This window comes from Corvus moneduloides, chromosome 6 (genome assembly GCF_009650955.1).
Source record: "Corvus moneduloides isolate bCorMon1 chromosome 6, bCorMon1.pri, whole genome shotgun sequence".
NCBI classification, from domain to species: Eukaryota; Metazoa; Chordata; class Aves; order Passeriformes; family Corvidae; genus Corvus; species Corvus moneduloides.
Window position 1 is genome coordinate 26,038,280 of NC_045481.1, and position 16,334 is coordinate 26,054,613.

Here is a 16,334-nt window from a genome sequence, read left to right on the forward strand (position 1 = left end):
GACATTGATGTTACTGTAAACCTTCCAACTTAAAAAGAAAAAAGAAAAGCAAAAAATAAGACAGGTTCTGTAATTTCAAACCCCTTGTGTTGGGAAGCATGTGGGACGTCTTGTCCAACTAAGTCCTCTCCTCACCCACCATCAGTGAGTGGCTCCGTACCCATCCCAGGACCAAGTGACGTCCGTGTCTCCCCTTGCTGCTCCTGCTCCATGCTGGGAGAAGCAGCTTGCCTGTCCAGCAGGATCCTGCCACACTCCTGGGAAGCAGTCACTTTGCCTCTGGTAGTGTTTCCGCTTCAGGTTTCATAAATTGCTACCATCCCTGCACAGGGCTGGCAAAGTGGAGCTTTTTGTTTTGTTTGCCCTAGATACAATTTTATTATTAATCACATCAAGGGAGACTCAGAGGTTTTTAGGGCTAGAAGAGACCATTACTGTAATCTAGTTTGGAAAACGTCTTCCACTATGGTTTTGGGTTTTGTCAAAAAGAAAAATGTTATTTGTTTTCCTTTGCCCTTAGGCCTTAAAGTGTAATTTAAGTTCTTATAAGCCAAACAGAATGATAGAATAATCATTATCATAGTATTTTTAAAGGTTTTTTTCATTTACTGAATAAATTTCTCAAAATTATTTTTAAGTATTGGAATAAAAATCTACCCTGGTTTTAAATGGAGGAAAACCCCCTACCCTTTCTGGTTAAAACAGCGAAAAACTGATGCCACAGGGAAGTCCAAGGATGGGGGCATGGACACAGCACAGCAGGATCTGTCCAGGGAAGCTGAGGAGAGTTTTATCTGTATGTGAATAACAAGCTGAAGTAGGCCATAGAGGAATTCTGTTCACATTTCTGACAGAAGCAAAACTTCCAGCTATTCTTGATGTTCAACTCTCAGGACTTGTTTAATATTCAACACTGGTTTCATCATCAAAGAAATTGAGGCAAAATTAAAAATTCTTTTCCTGGGTCTGTTATTTTCACAGCTTCTACTTCCTTTCAATTTTGATACTGCCATCCATTTTGATAAAAGAAAATGATATGTGAGGAACAAGGCAGGCAGGAAGAAGACAGAACGAGAAGTGCTTTTCAACACTGACTTCACCTCTGCAGAAGTTTATAATAAGGTGTCTGCAGATCACTCCCCGCTGAAAGCTTTCACAAATAACACCCTGTTACGGAAAGTGAATTTAACCAGTCCAGTTACGCATGACTGCTGGGGAGCACCATGGCACACTCTGATCTCCTCACAGTTGGTCTCTCTTGCCTAGTGCTGTGCAATTTCTTTCTGCTCTTTTCTGTTGAGCACGTATGACTTCTGTGTTGTTTTTGTGTGTGTCTTGTCTCCTCCCTTGCCGAAAGCCTTTTGTTGGAAGAAAAGGCTTCCAAAAGCTTGTTAGACTTATTGATCTGGATTGACTCCTGGGGCTGGCTCTTAGGATCCAGAAGAAAGCTCTTTTCAAGATGTCTGGTTTGGAAAACATCCTCTCTGCCATTTGTTCCCCAAATAAATGGGTGAAGGCAGAGCTTGGCCTGTGTGGGCACCTCAAAGGGCAGCATGAAGGTGGTCTAGGCCTTTGGGGGGACCACCTGAAGCTCTGCATTAGGGTCAATCCTGGCCACGTCACTGCTTCTTAGTGTGACCTTGAACAAGTTATTTGGTCTGTTCCTGTGTGCTGTGGTCAGGAGCTGCACAAAGGATGTAACACCACTCTAAATTACACTCTCAGACAGCATTTGTGCTGCCATCACCAGGGAGACACCTCCATTGCACCAGCCTGGCCAATGCTGGTAGCAGCACAGCTGAACCATGATGTGCATGGATTTCTCTTTTGGAACAAGCAGAGTGGTGGTGATGGCCACATAGGCAAAGCCAGCAGAAGGGGGTGAAACTGGGAGATTTTCTGTGACAAAAGGAAAATTGAATGAATTTGTGCCAGTGCTCTAGACTTCAGTAGGCTGTTAAGTACAAAAATCAATGTTAATGTAACATTACAGCTGAGCTATTAAACCTGTTAGTTAACCTGTGGAGCTCAGCCTGTAATCTCACAGCCCCTTTTTGAACTGCACATAGGCCGATATCTAAAACACTACTTGCACAGAAAAATGGTAAGGTACTTTGCTTTTCTGTAATTCCAAAAGAGTTTTGCAAAACACAGAGTAAAGTCTGCCTAAGAACAAATTAAACATATGGGAAGTTTCACTTTAGGGACTAAAGTTTTCAAAAAGTTCCCACATGTTTTCCAGAATACATAAAGCAAGCCAGCTCCTGTCTGTTAGGTGTTTGTTAACACTGGTATTTCTCAAAGCACTCCAGCAGAAGAGGGTAGATCTCTGAATGTATCTTTGGATGAGATGCTGTTTAGATTAAGAATGTCCTTCTGTGGGCATACATGAATGGGGATGATGGGATGCTGGTCCCAGCCAGGCCTCAAGGCATCACTGCATTTGCTGGTGTTGCTGTTGGAGTCACTCCTGTTGCTGGCAGTTAAAAGTTGGTTCTGTAATTGTAGTGCGTGTTCATACTCCATATGACTCTCAGCAGTTTTGCAAATTCTGTTCTTTACATGGTGCCACTCTGTGCATAAGAAAAAATGCTTCAATTTACATAGTCTCCGGGGGAGTGGCAAACAAAACCTGTAGCCTGATTGTTTTTCCGGTCATTACCTATTTTTCTGAGAACTTCTTGTGTGTCACTTTGCTCGTATAACCCGATACTTTATTGCAATTAATAGACATGAATTTACTAGCAGCAGAACATAGTGGGCATTTGTTGTTCTAGTGACCCTTATCTTCTCTTCCCCTAATAGCTCATGCAACTCATTCAATCCCAGCTGAAGCTTTGGATTCTCTGAGACTGCAGATGAGATAAAAGGCTGTGTAGCAGCTCAGAAGGGTGTGCTACATCCCCTTTAATGTGATCCATTGTGGGAAAGGGCCCGGATGCGCTTGCCTGTGGTTAAAACAAGGAAGTATTTTTAAAGCTGTGTAGACATTATCATAGCTCATATGTACAGAAGGGTCAGGCTAAAGTTGTCATGGGGATTGCATCTGAAATCCTGGTGGCACTGAAGTCTGCCAGAGCTTTGACAGCCCCATTAATTGAGTTTCTGTGGTTGGTAAGCCTTCTTTCCTAATGTTATTTTTAATTCCACACAGAAAAATCAGAATGCAGTGGAGTTTCCAGAAGGGGACTGAAATGTCAGTGCCCCCATGCCATTCGAACAGCTGTGATGGGGTGGGGAGAGAGGGTGAGGGGAGATTCTCCATCCTGGCTCTTAGCTGTCATGGGCTGGGAGGCTGCTGGCATTGCTCCAACCTGCCCAGTGCCATTGGGGAAGCTGCTGTGTGGGAGCTGGAGGTGGAGGCTGGATGTCATGGCCCCATTCTTCCCTTCACTGGGATGTGTGGGGATGCAGAGCCCTGAGGGGTGGAACCTGTCCTTCCTACTACAGTGGCTGTTTTTAGGGTGCTATAGTTTGGACTTCGACACGTGGACAATCTGTGCAGCCCTCGGGGTTAAGGACTACATTAGCTAGCTGGTGGGTACCCAAGGGGAGGCTCCACCTCTGAAGGGGATGTTGTACAGTGACTTCCTGTTTCTTTCTTCCTCGAATTTAAACTCCTTAAAAACAAATCCCTTCATTTCTCAAATAAGCTCTTTACTTCTGCCTTTCAACCCTAAATAGCTTAGCATATAAGTAGCTTCTTTTGGGAAAAAAATAGTTGACGCTGTCTGTGTTGCTGTGATCAGATGCTCAGAATGAATTTCTGTCTAATCCTGGTTTTGAAATTGATTCAGCACAATGACCGTGGGCAAGTTACTTAACCTCTCAGTCACCCAGTTTTTCCTTTTGTAAAATAGAGAGCAGAATACCCTTGTGAGCTGGGTAAACACCTCCTGAAGCTTAATTTAGATATGCCTGTTTTAGAGGCCTTTGTGGTTGGAAGCACAATGGAAGAGCAAAGCATGCTTCTCGGTAGGGAGTTTAGTCTCCCAATGCACTCTGTGGGTCTGGTGCACAGGCCAGCCCAACCAGAGCCTTTCTGTAGCTGTTAAACATAATGTCAACAGGAGGTTCATGCTTGCTAGGAATGGTGCTAGAGCATCTTATTCCCACCTCTGCTGGGAGAGGCGGTGGAGCAGCCTTGCACTGCCCCAGCTGGGTGCTAGGTTAAGGAGGAATGGCTGAAGAGGAATGTCAGGTGTACTTGACCCTCCTGGTTTCCAGCCCTATTTGGTTTGAAACATGACATGTGCAGACTGGATGAATTCTGGAAGTGAAATGGAAGTGTTGGCATGCCCATTTGCATACTAATACAACCCGAATGCCATTATTTTTCCAGCTTCCACAGCTGTGTTATGACTGTACTAGAACTGAATTCTAACAACCAGGCAAAAGGTTTGTTTGCATGTATATGTGCACTGAGATTTTGCAAGCAAAACTGGAAAGCTTTCTAGTTGTTGCAGTTGTGTTTTTTTTTTAAACCCAGCACACTTTTGTGCTTACATTAAAAATTATGGATCAGCTGTATTTTAACAACTGTCTGTTCCCTGAATTTATGCAGTTGATGGCCTCAGAGCTCAGTTTGAAAGGTTTCCCCCTCTGTATTGCAACTGGGACTTCTTCCATAGATTTTTTTTTTAACAGAAACAGTGTTTTATCTTTGTATCTTTGTCTCATATAAAAGATAAAAATCTATAGTAATCCTTTCCTATGTAGACTGCTCTATTTTTCCCGTAAAACACTCTTGCAAATAAGTCTGCAGATCTTTCAACACAATGCCTAAAGCATCACACATGATAAATCCTTCCCTAGTCTCAGTTTTCTGTAACCTTCCTCATTCCTCACAATGACACACACTTTCTCTCATTCATCTTTTATTACAATTCAATATTGTACTTGAATATAATTAGGTTTTATGCAGTATACCCTTCCCCCCATCCTTGGGTGTTGTTTTTGAAAAAGGAAAAACTACTAGTTCTCATGCACATTTCATCTGGAAATTGACTTCACTGTTATAGGTTCCAATATATTTACACAACAGGTAGGGAAAGGTATCGGGAAAAAAAAGAAATATTTTTAACATCATAAACCTCTAGCAAAAATATGTATGTAATAGAATCTGGTACTGTGGTATTACACACATTACAACTGTCACTGTGACTTACAGCCTTAGTTTAGCTGAAAGAAAATCTATAACCCTAGAAATGCAACAATGTCCAAGTCACAGTTCAGAGTAATAAATGTTTTTCACAGAATAGTGTAATCCATATTTCCAAAGCTGATACAACAAAGGCATTTCTACTAGAAATCTTTCAATTTCATGGGCGGAGGCTCAGAGAGGGAGAGAGAATGGTTAGGAGAAATGATAAGCAATAAAACGCCTGTGTTCAGAAATATTGCCCCTTTGGCTACTGCCTTTGGTTGATCTTTCTTGCCCACAAATTGCATCTTAATAAAGTATCATCTGTCTTTTGATACCAGTACAAAAAATCAACTTTTAAAGTTCCTGCTGTCATTTCAGGGTGGCGAGGACATCGGGTTGCAGGCAGCTGTGCACGAGCACCTTGGTGTGCTCAGCATCATGGGAACTCTGTATGGTAAGCACTGGTCCCTCTGGGGCAGATGAAGCAAAGTGTGCTTTAGTGATGAAATGGGCTATTTTGTCTGGCCAGGGCTCTTGGACATGCTCCTCTGTGTCTTGGTGCTGGGAGCTGCCAGCTGCTGTGCCCCTTTGGGGTGCCAGTAATGCAATCTCTCTGTGCACCCACTGCTGAGCCCTTCACCTCTGGTGCTGGGATGAACTGATGGCTTGATGGGTAGATTCAGATTCTTTGCTTGGGAACTTGAACTGTGAAGTCTTATCTCAAATATTAGTTTTTGAATCATCTCAGCTATCTTTTCTCTAGGAAAAGTGTTCTCAGCCAAAGGTAGTGAGAGCCTTGGAGTGTCCTTGTGCCTCTGGCTTTGGTTTGACTTTGTGTGTGGGGAGAGAACTTGACGATGTGCCAGAACAGTGATGATATCCTGGCAGGCCTTCCTGCCGGTGACAGCAAACAAATATATCACGCTACACATTTCCTCTCTCAGAAGGGTATAGTTTGAGTAGCTAAGTAGCTTGTGTTTTGGACTCCCAAGACTTTCATTTGTTTCTGCCTTCAAACTTCCTGGCAAGCTTGTTAATGTCTATTAATTTTCCAAAGTCCATGAAAGCAAAAAAAGAGCAAATTGCATTAAAGTAATCTGTAATCATTTGAGTTACAGTATGAGTGAAATACTCTCATAGCTGAGCAGTTAAAATGGAAATGCAGTATTGGGATGCTACATGTGCCATAGTTTATTGCCCACTATATGTGTTGCAGAGTGTCAGGTTCATTCCAGTCAAGGTTAGTAAGATGCTCGTGTTTGGTTTCAAGTTAAAAAAAAAAAAAACAAAAAAACGGCAAAAAGAAAAAAGCAAAGTAAGTGGTAAATGGAGACACTGGTAATAGGAAAAACAACTGCCTTCTCAGGCCCTTCATTTGTTTCTTCTATTTCCTGGTGGGGCTGAGAAGATACGCTGGCACCCAGGACTTCTGAATGTGGATGGCATGGAAAGGCCAGTAGGCTGGTCTGTGCTGAAGAACCAAGCTTTTAATCAGACGTGCAGAAGCTCAGCATATCTGGTTGTATTACCATCTTGAAGCAATGCAAGTGCTTGGTATAAACAGCACTAATATTGTCCCTACTATGCTGAGACATCATGCTTATTTTAATGCACAGTACTAAAAATTTCAACTTCACATAAATTAGCTTTATTAGCTACTTTACTTAGTCATCATTCCTATTACTGCTTCATTAGATAACTGATTCATAATCATTGACTTACGAAGAACAGATTGCAGAGTTTTCTCCTTTCCGTCTGCTCCTCACCTTCCCAGGCTTCAGTGTGCATTCAGACTAATGCAATAGTACAACTCATAATACCAATTCCTTTTGAATCTTGATGTGGGACAGCCTGAAATGCTCTGTCCTTGTAAAGTTGTGTTTCTCTCAGACCTACTGTAGCAGACTCTGTAATCTTGATTGGAGTGTCTGACTCACAAGGATGAGCTAATTTTGTTGGCAAGTTCCTGCTTTCTTGAGCCAGTATAATCATATTTTTTCTGGTGTTCAGGTGGCTGTGATAGGAGTCTGAAATATTGCATGTGTGTAAAATAGTCAAGGCATAAAAATTCCTCACAAAGTGGTGAGGCTATGTACAGCTTATGTGCCCTTGGTGCACAGGACAGCAGACACTCCCAGGGCTTTTTTCCATCTCACCAAGGTGAAGAAGCAGTTATCATCTGGCATTTGTGTCACGAGACTACATGGCTCTGAGACCAATTGTTACATCCACTGAGGCATGACCTTAAAGCTGGGTGCAGGATGTGGCCTTTCTGCTGAAACACAGCTACCAAGCAACTGGGTTCTCAAGAAAGGTTTATCATGCCTGTTCCTTTGGGTGTTACACTTCTCGTAGGCTTTGGGAGCAACTTAAAGCGTGAAGCTGGATGTTTTAAAAGGAGAAAGTAGGAATGTCTTTGTGAAATAAAACTGACCTTTCTTTATATTGCTTTTATTTGCTGCTATCCTTTGTTATTTGATTGTTCTGTTAGCCCTGTCTTCAAGTGCTACAGAGTTTCTGTAATGACCCCTAACTCCATGACAGTGTATGTGTCAAACCAGCAGTCCATGTGTTTCTTGCTTGGAAAGAGTGGGCTCTTACCAGTTCTTGCAAGGAAAGCTGTGCTTTTCCCTCAGAGTTCTTGGGAGGAATTTCCTCCATCATCAGGCTATTCTTCCACAGTGAAATGGGAAAGTTTGGCTAAAAGACTGTTGTATAGTATATATACAGAAAAGGATTCTGCTGCAGGGACATGAGCATTGCACAGCATTGCAACTCATCATGTCTCAGATGAGAGGCTCTGGCCTCATGAAAAGGTTCATGCTGGTTTCTCTTGCAGCAATGAAGAGAAAATTTGAAAATCCCAAATGCCTTGTAGAATTCCTATGACCTTTTGGTAACTTTTTAGACACATGCACTTGCTAAGCTCTAATATGCATGTGGTCACTGAACTGGCACTCCTCAAAATTAAATAGACCTAATGCAAATTACTAATAATCTGAGAAAGCTTTGTGCTAAAGAGGCTGTAGTAAAATTTCACAGGAGAATCCTCTTCTGCAGGCTACATTAAATGGCCTTGTTAGACATTTGAGTATTGAGTGTCATTATGTAGTGATTTGAGAAGGACAGAAAAAAATCATAAAACTGCTAGTAAGATTCTCACAGCAGATCTATTATGGCTAGTCTCACTCGTAATAATTTAGAGTTTTAATTTCCTCAAGCGTCCCACAGGTTTACTATATCCAGCCAAATGCTTCACGGACAAGTTGGCAGAATAGAAGTTTTTTATGATCTGTCCCCACTGGTGGCTTTTAAAGCTTCACCCCCTCTTCCTCCATATTTGTGTGCCACACTTATGCACATACACCCATGCACATGCACATCCACACAGACACACACAGAAGTCATCTCAGGGAGACATAGGAGTTTGTCAAGTCCTGCACAGTTTTCAGCTTAATTCACACTGCTCAGAAATCATCAGCATCTTGATGCAAGGGCTCTTCTTCCCTTGGTTTTAAAACCAAGGGAAATATGAAAAACTGAAAGCAAAGGCAGATTAACTGATACAGAAGCTCAAAGAGAGACAGTGGGTTCCTGGTTTGAATAGTCTTCCTGAAGAACAGCGCCTCTGTCTCCGGGTTTTACTCATCAGTCAATATACATCTGTTTGAAAAGTGACGAACCTGCTAAAAAGCTGGTAAGACCCCTGGCAGAGAGTGTAAATACCCTGAACCTTGGGACTTATATCAGCAAGCAAGGGGAAAAACCACTTTTTTCTACCTAATTGGCACAATGCAGACTAAGTTATTCATACTGGGTGCTCATCGCAGATGATTTGGATCTGTTGCTGACAAATGGGGCCAGGAGAGTTCATGCCTTGGTGTCTTGGTTGGAGGGATGCATTTAGGTGATGCTCCTTGGGCTGTGGAGGAATGCTGGGGATTTCCCAACCCCTGCTGACCCCTCCCATGAGCAGAGCTGGCCGCAGGTGTGGAGAGACGGGAATCCTGAGCCAGAGATTTTAAATGGAAGTGTTGAAATTAGCTTCAACATCTGCAAAAACTCTTTGACAGAGCCTCTTGCAACAAAGTCCCCAGAACATGAATTTTGACAAGGAAAGAGCCCATTATTATCAGTGATGTTTCAACCATTATTTTATGAATATATTCAATGACAAGAACTAGCTTGTTTCCAAGACAACAAAATTCAAACCCGATCCATGATTGCTCTAAAGGAGGCCTCCTGTCATTTCGTTCCTTTGAAGAAACTCACAATTTGATGGGCAAAATGCCAGAAATAATTAGACAGAATAGCACCATAAACCCCAATGGAAGCAAAATATCTGCTGTAAGAATTTCCCACCAGAAATCTTGAAAATCAAATCAAAGCCTGGATAAGATCTTTTCTGTTGAGTATAAGAATGAAGGAAAAAAAAAAAGTGGGTGGGAGAAGACAATCCAGTTTTTTACCTCACCAAAGGGAATACTAAAAACTGTCTTTGTGACTTGCTTGTGTCTTCTTGTGAAATAATAAGTGGGCAGGGCAATCAAATTTAAAGCAGTATTCCCCAAAGCAAGGTCAAAACTGCTAGAAATGTTCATTTCATTTTTATTTGCTTTTCCTGCAAGGTACACACTGTGGCTATAATTTCCCATTCTTTATGGGGAGATCAAAAGATTTGTGCTGTGCCGTGTAGGAATCAATTCAGTCATCCTGGCAGCACGCCAATCTTTATTACATTATTTGTTAACCTGCATTATTGCAGAATGGAATAACTGTTCCCTGGGATAAACTAGGGAGTTCTCCGTGCTTCCTTGACCTTGATTTCCACACTCGCGCCTTGTCCTCTCAGCACCCACATGCAGATAATGATTGTCTGTGTTAGAGTGAATGAAATATCACTGCAGATCCTGTGCCGAAGCAAATCACTGAATTGGTGGCGTGTAAGTGAACCAGAAGCCTTCATTGTCTGCCTCTGCTTTTGCAGCAAACGGAGTCTCAGGTATTTCTTACAGTGGGAGTCTCCTCACTTTACCAGCAGAAAAACCAGCCCATCTGACAAGAACTGTATTTGCTCTTTTCTTCCTGCTAGGCCATTCCTGTAATCTTCAAAGCTAAATGCATCAGTCAAGCCATCCTTCTTGAAATATTCCCGAATTCTTTTCAAGAATCTTTTCCATTAAGTTGGTGTGAGCAGTGATATATTTTGGTAGTTTTGGGGACATGCATTAGGGGCGTGCTAAACCTAAGTTTTTGAGTTCTGCCCAAGTAAGCATCACAGTTTCACATGTACCAGTTCTGCACTGGGAGTGTTTCACTACATTTTCTTAGCAGAAAAAAGTAGGCTTTGCACAGTCATGTTTTTTGTAGAGAAAATGGAGGGTAGGTTCTGTTTCGCATTGAACTGGTGTAATTCAACATGTACTTGATGTCAATCAAATTGTGTAGCTTTTGGATTGAATCAACATTCATCTGTGTCCTAAAAAGTGCTGCAATGACCACTGCTAGTGGAAGTTTGACTTTCTGACTGAAAGAGCTATGCTGGAAGTCATGGTTTTTGTGGTCATGCTGGGGCACAGAGCATGGTAGGGGAGAAGGAGCAGCCTGGAATGAGATTTTTAGGAGTCTTAAGACAGATCTGAGGCTTAATTTCAGTGAAGGGCAGGGAACACTGTTGATATGCAGCCTGCACTGTGAAATGTCAAACTGGGTTGAACTCCTCCCTGGCTGATGTAATTCAGTATAAAAAAATCAGATTTCAGTAAGGAAATATTAGTAAGGGAGAGAGAAGAGAAACAAAACTTGCAGATTTTTTCCCATAATGCTCTCCACTGCTAAAAATCAGATTTTTATTCCTATTTTGAAATAGAAACGTTTGTTGAAATCTTAGGATTTTTTATAAACAAGTATCCTCCATGACAACAAATCCCAGTCACTAAGTTGCAGACCAAAGTTGATGACATTAGTTGATTCCAAAAAAGTTCAAAACACACAAAAATGGAGAGTGTGGAGTGGACCAGGCTCTGAGATCAGGGTGTTAGTACATGCTCAGAAACAAAGAAGAAATAGCTTTTTTGAATAGTGTTTTGTTGTCCTTCCCCTAAGAGCCAGATGGTGGCTGGGGAGGTCTGGGAACCAGTTGCAGGGACAGCCAGAGAAGGCCAGGGTGCTGCTGGCCAGGGCTGCAAGTCTGGGCAGATGCAGTGGCAGCGTGTGGGACAAGAGCAGGGACAGGGCTCTAGAGACCTTTCAGGTTTTCTCCATTTGAGACTTGTCTTCAAGGCTCTGTGCTGGGTCAAGTACAGAAGTTGAAGGTCACCTACCTGCCTGTCAGGTCACCAGGGTGGTGCTCAGCTGGGCTGCCAGGTCATCCCCCTGACTGGATCCTGCAAACCTGCCAGAGGAGTCAGGCTGGAACTCAGGTGCTGTTTTCCATCATGACAGTCCCAGTCCCTTCCTGATGAGTTTGGGCTCTGCTGCTTGAACCAAGTGGAGCAGGGAATCCAGAAAACGTATTTAGCCAGACTTTGCGGTGGGAAGGACTGGGGGAAAAAAAGAATTTCTACCTTTGCTGAAATGCTCCATATGCTGCTTTGCAGAAGGATTTTTTTCTCCCATTCTGCTCTTCCATATTCTGATGGTATAATCTGAAAATACCTCTGCCTCACAGTCAGTTGAGACAAAGGTGTTTACAAAAGCACTAAGCCTGAGAATCCAGCCACTCAGCATCAAAATAGGAAACTTAAATTCATAAGCTCCCTCCTTTAAACTGATGGAAATGGATCCAAACAAAACAAACCAAAACAAAAGCAGTAGGTAAACATGTTGGAATGTACAGTGGATAATGGATATTGAGGGATGATCTAGTCATGCATGCTAAACAGATACATTTATGAGTTTAAATTTAATTAGCATGTGGAAATTAACAAGGCTAGAAAGAAGGGCAATGTGTTTTTAAGTGAAGGCGATGAATAGGTACTGTTAGGTGCATATAGATAAATGAGGATTTAATTTGTAAGACATAATGAGCCAGGTGCCTATAAAATAATTTGTGGGGGTTTTTTTCTGCTGGATATCACAGAAGATAATGGTGTAACACTTCAAGGTCAGTCTGTATCCCCCTGTTCATTTCTTTTTGGGGAAAATATTTTTAAGAATAACTAACTGAAATTGACTTCCTTTGTAGAAAACTGCTGGGTGTTTTGATTTTTTTTTTTCTTAATTATGCATAATTACTAATTTTACATTCAGAACCCAGCCGGCCTTTGTTGAAGAAGGCTTTGGTTGCTGCTCTGATTTTAATTTTTCAATCTGTACATTGACTGAGACAGGTTTCTGTGGAGAAATTCTAGTCCATGACTGTGTCCCTTACGTGTGCCATATGGGGATGCATTTCGGGAAGAAATGATATTTCACAGTGCTTGAATCTGAAAAGATTTTTTAAAAACCAAAGCATCGCTTTAAAAAGCAAAGCATTGTTTTTAAACCAGGACTTACTTAAAGAAAAACAGTTAAACTGAGTCCTGTATGATGCTACGAATTGCCTTTTCCCTGTCACCTATAGGATTTTCATCCATCTCCTTAAGCATTTCAGCAGAGACTACTACCACTTGAACTGAAAACTAATGATAGCAGGAGATCCTGTTATCCCAGTGATGGATAGGACTGTAAAAGTTACTTGTTGGATCTTGGTGATGTTCAGCAGAGTGAGGAAAGATTATGGCAGCCTTTTTTTCCTGTTTTTTCATATTTCTGGGAGTGCTTCTGCTGTCTCTGGGTGTTGGTGGGGTGTAAGCTACACAGACCATGTAGCTGGGTAACAGTCAGCCTCTTTGTCTCCCTTCTGCTTTTCCAAGTGCTGCAGCAATTTCTTGGATTTCCAGCAAAAAATTGTGCTGCTTGCTTGTTGCTTATGCATTTGCTTGTGGAGCTGCTATTCCTCAGAAAATGTAAGCCAGAGAAGAGAGGTTTTGCTTCTCAGCTGTTGGCCAAGCAAAGCACAAGTGAAATTTTATGAAAGAAAGTAAAGGCATTATTCTTCAAATCAAATGTCATAGGTCTACTGCGAGTAATAGCTGCATACAAATTTATTCAGGAAGAATGATTTCTCTCTCTCTTTCTGTCGCTCTCTTTTATAAGGAAAGGTGTTAAGTACCCTATATAGGCATTGCTCCCAGTATGTCATGCAATCAGTAACTAACTTTACCTTGAACAGGAATGAAAGGGATTCTGCCAGGAATGCAAAGGATTTGAGGAGGATTAGTATTTTGATCCATTTTTGAACATACTGTTTTGGATTAACACACCGGTGATGAAGTTATCTGCTTTAAATGGGCTTGTGGTGGATGGGGAAGACGGAGCACCCTCTTACTGACAGTTCTTTGCATTGTGATAAATTTAATATGGCAGTAAAGAAGGGTTTATGTTTGTATAAACGCCTTTTACAAACAACAGTTTCCATCCATTTAATAATGACCCTGCTTTTCTCACGAGAACAGCGCCATTACCAAGCTGTTGGTATGGCTTCTGCCGCGCCAGGCAGCTCTTCCCGCGGCACTTAATTGCCCGGCCCATCTGCGGAGCGCGGGGCTCGCTGGAAGACACCTGCTTCCTCAAATGTTGTTTTTAAGGATCAGACCCATTGCAGCTGATTGCATGAGGCCTGTTACTTTGGTTGTGTTTTAGGAGAAAGATGGGTAAGAGCCAGGCTTCCTACTAGGCATGCCACTTAGCAAAAACAGCCTCTAATGAAATACCCAAAAAGGTACATGCACCAAAAGTCTACATGCAAACATCTCTCTTTGCATAAAATATTTAAGTTCAGTAAAGGATTTGTCATAAATCGAAACTAATGGTTAATTTGATATTGCTTTATGCTCTTTTGGATACAAAGAATATCACCTAGACTTGCTAGGGTCAGTACAAGTGGGGAGGGGTTGGACATAGTCGGTGGCTTAGCCCATGAGAGATTTGCTTTATTTCACCTTTTTTCCCTTTGTTTGGGAAACCCACAGAGTTTCAGGACAGACTTAGGACTGGCAGACCAGTTCTTGTGTTTAGAAATGATTCATGGCTTAAGCTCTGTTAAACCACTGTTGTTTTGCCATATCCTGCCAGTCGAGGAAGCCCACACGAGCCTCCTCCCAGCCCCCCAGGCACTGCTGGCCCATGCAAAGGCACATGGAGCTGCTGGCAGGCCCTGGAGCCCCTGCCTTCACATCTCCTGGCAAGGGGAATTTGCAAGGCCACCTGAGTTTTCCTCGCAGCTAATGAGCTACTCGCTCTCTTGTCATAAGGCTGGCTCCAAAGAAATGCTCTGGGGAGGGATTTGCCAGAAGACCTTCCCAGGCTTGTCTGCCTGTGGAAAAATCTGATTACAGGAAAAGGGAGAAATTTCTCAGGGTGGTGCTACAGGGTCTGGAATACTTTGTGTTTGCTCATCAAGGCAGTAACAGCAAATTTATTCAAGAGCCTGACCCAGGAAAAGAGTTTGTGGCCAAGAAATGGGAGTGGCTGTGGACTCCTCGTCCCAGTGTGCAGCCTCTGCCACACGGGTGGCATCCCCAGCAGCTACAGCATCACAGATGGCTGCTGATCCTGTTGGAAGATGCTGAGAGCTGAGCTGAAGGAGCATAACACCAGAATAGAATAAAACCCCAGAAAAAGTGTTTTATTAACGGCCGCATCAGCTGTGTTGCTTTCCTGCAAGTGTGATTCATTTCCTTACGCCTTATAGAGTGGGAGAGGGCAGGTTAGGTGCTGAGGTCTGCTTTGCACTTCCGTTACACTCTTGGAAAGGATATTGGAAGGCCAGAACTTTGCAAATTATCTCTGGGTTTTTTTCCCCCTTATAGTGGCATTGCCTCTAAACATGTGGCTAGCCAGAGGGGTTCCTGCACTCTGCTGTGGGGAGCAGAAACACTTCAGTCTGCCTTTTGCGAATAAACGTTGTAGAAAAGGTTTCATCTTACTCAGTGTTTATACCATCCTCACTGCTGTTTGAAGAATACCTACACCTCTAACCCCCAGCCCCCTCCCTTCTAAAAAAACCACTTTTATCTACAAGGTGTAGCTTACACAATTACGTGTGTGAATTGTTATGTGTGGTCCCGAACATTTTCATGCCTTCACATCTCCTGGCTAGGGACATTTGCAAGACACCTGAGTTTTCCTCACAGCTAATGAGCTACTCACTCCTTTGTCATAAGGTTGGCTGCTGAAACTACCTTTCATGGAAAAGGTAGCTTCTTGCTGCTAAGAATGAAGATTTTACTGACTTATGGAAACCTGGAGCAGAAAGTTAAAAGAAAATCTGAGAAAGAAGATTTGGATGCTCAGCTGATGGATTTTTTTTTCACTTTCTGTTGGCTCAGATTGTGGGCAAAGCTTCAGGAACAGCGATGAATAGTCTGTGTAACATAAGGTCCTAAAGCAACACTGTGGCACAGACCAGTGCTCCCGCTGCAGAAGGCAAGGTAGGACCAGGCTGGTGGCACTGTCCCTCTACCAGACCCCACGTGATGGAGGGTCTGTCCCCTGCCGAGGTCTACCACCCAAAAAGGTTGTAACAACATAAATAGGTTCATCAATGAACCACATATGCAAGCATCTGATTAACTCCATTAAAAGAAAGTTTAGGGTTGACTTGTTTGTAGTTTACAAAACAAAATTGAAGTTAGCCAAATTCAAATCAAATTCATATAGGTTGCAGTGGGTTTCTCAGCAGTAGTAATTCTTAAAACCTAGATTGTATGTTTCTAAAAAGCTATTATTTAATTCAAATGCAATCCTGAGAAAGCCTGTGCTATTTTGGGAAATGACAAAAAAGAGGCCACATCTATAAATTTTAGCATCTGTGGTCTCAGATGAGTTGCTTGCTGGCTGGTCTTTGGCAAGCGGGAGAGATAGGAGCATGCTGAGTTTCATCACTGTAGGAGAATACTAAATGCATTATTAATGAATATTTAATAGCTCTATAGGGAGGTAGAGGGGTGTAAATGGACACAAAGGAAACTAACATTACCTTAGTCTATGAAAGAAGCAGTATGGTAATAGGAAATAAAGGGCTAGTAAATTGAACTTCAGTTGCAGTCAAGTTCCTAGAGATTTTGAGAGCGGAGGTCACAAAATACATGGGGAAGTGTGCTTTGATAAAAGTTACCAATGTGCCTTCAGAGGAAATAAGCCT

The 16,334-nt window shown here is 42.3% G+C and overlaps 1 long non-coding RNA gene across 1 annotated transcript in view; it reads left to right on the plus strand.

Annotated features, from left to right (window-relative positions):
• Window positions 1-5,520: 5,520 nt before the first annotated feature.
• LOC116446044 overlaps window positions 5,521-16,334 on the plus strand; it is a 107,963-nt gene continuing 97,149 nt past the window's right edge. Inside the window, exon 1 of the long non-coding RNA XR_004241007.1 lies at window positions 5,521-5,600. This is a non-coding gene — a long non-coding RNA (uncharacterized LOC116446044). The remainder of the gene's footprint in view (window positions 5,601-16,334) is intronic.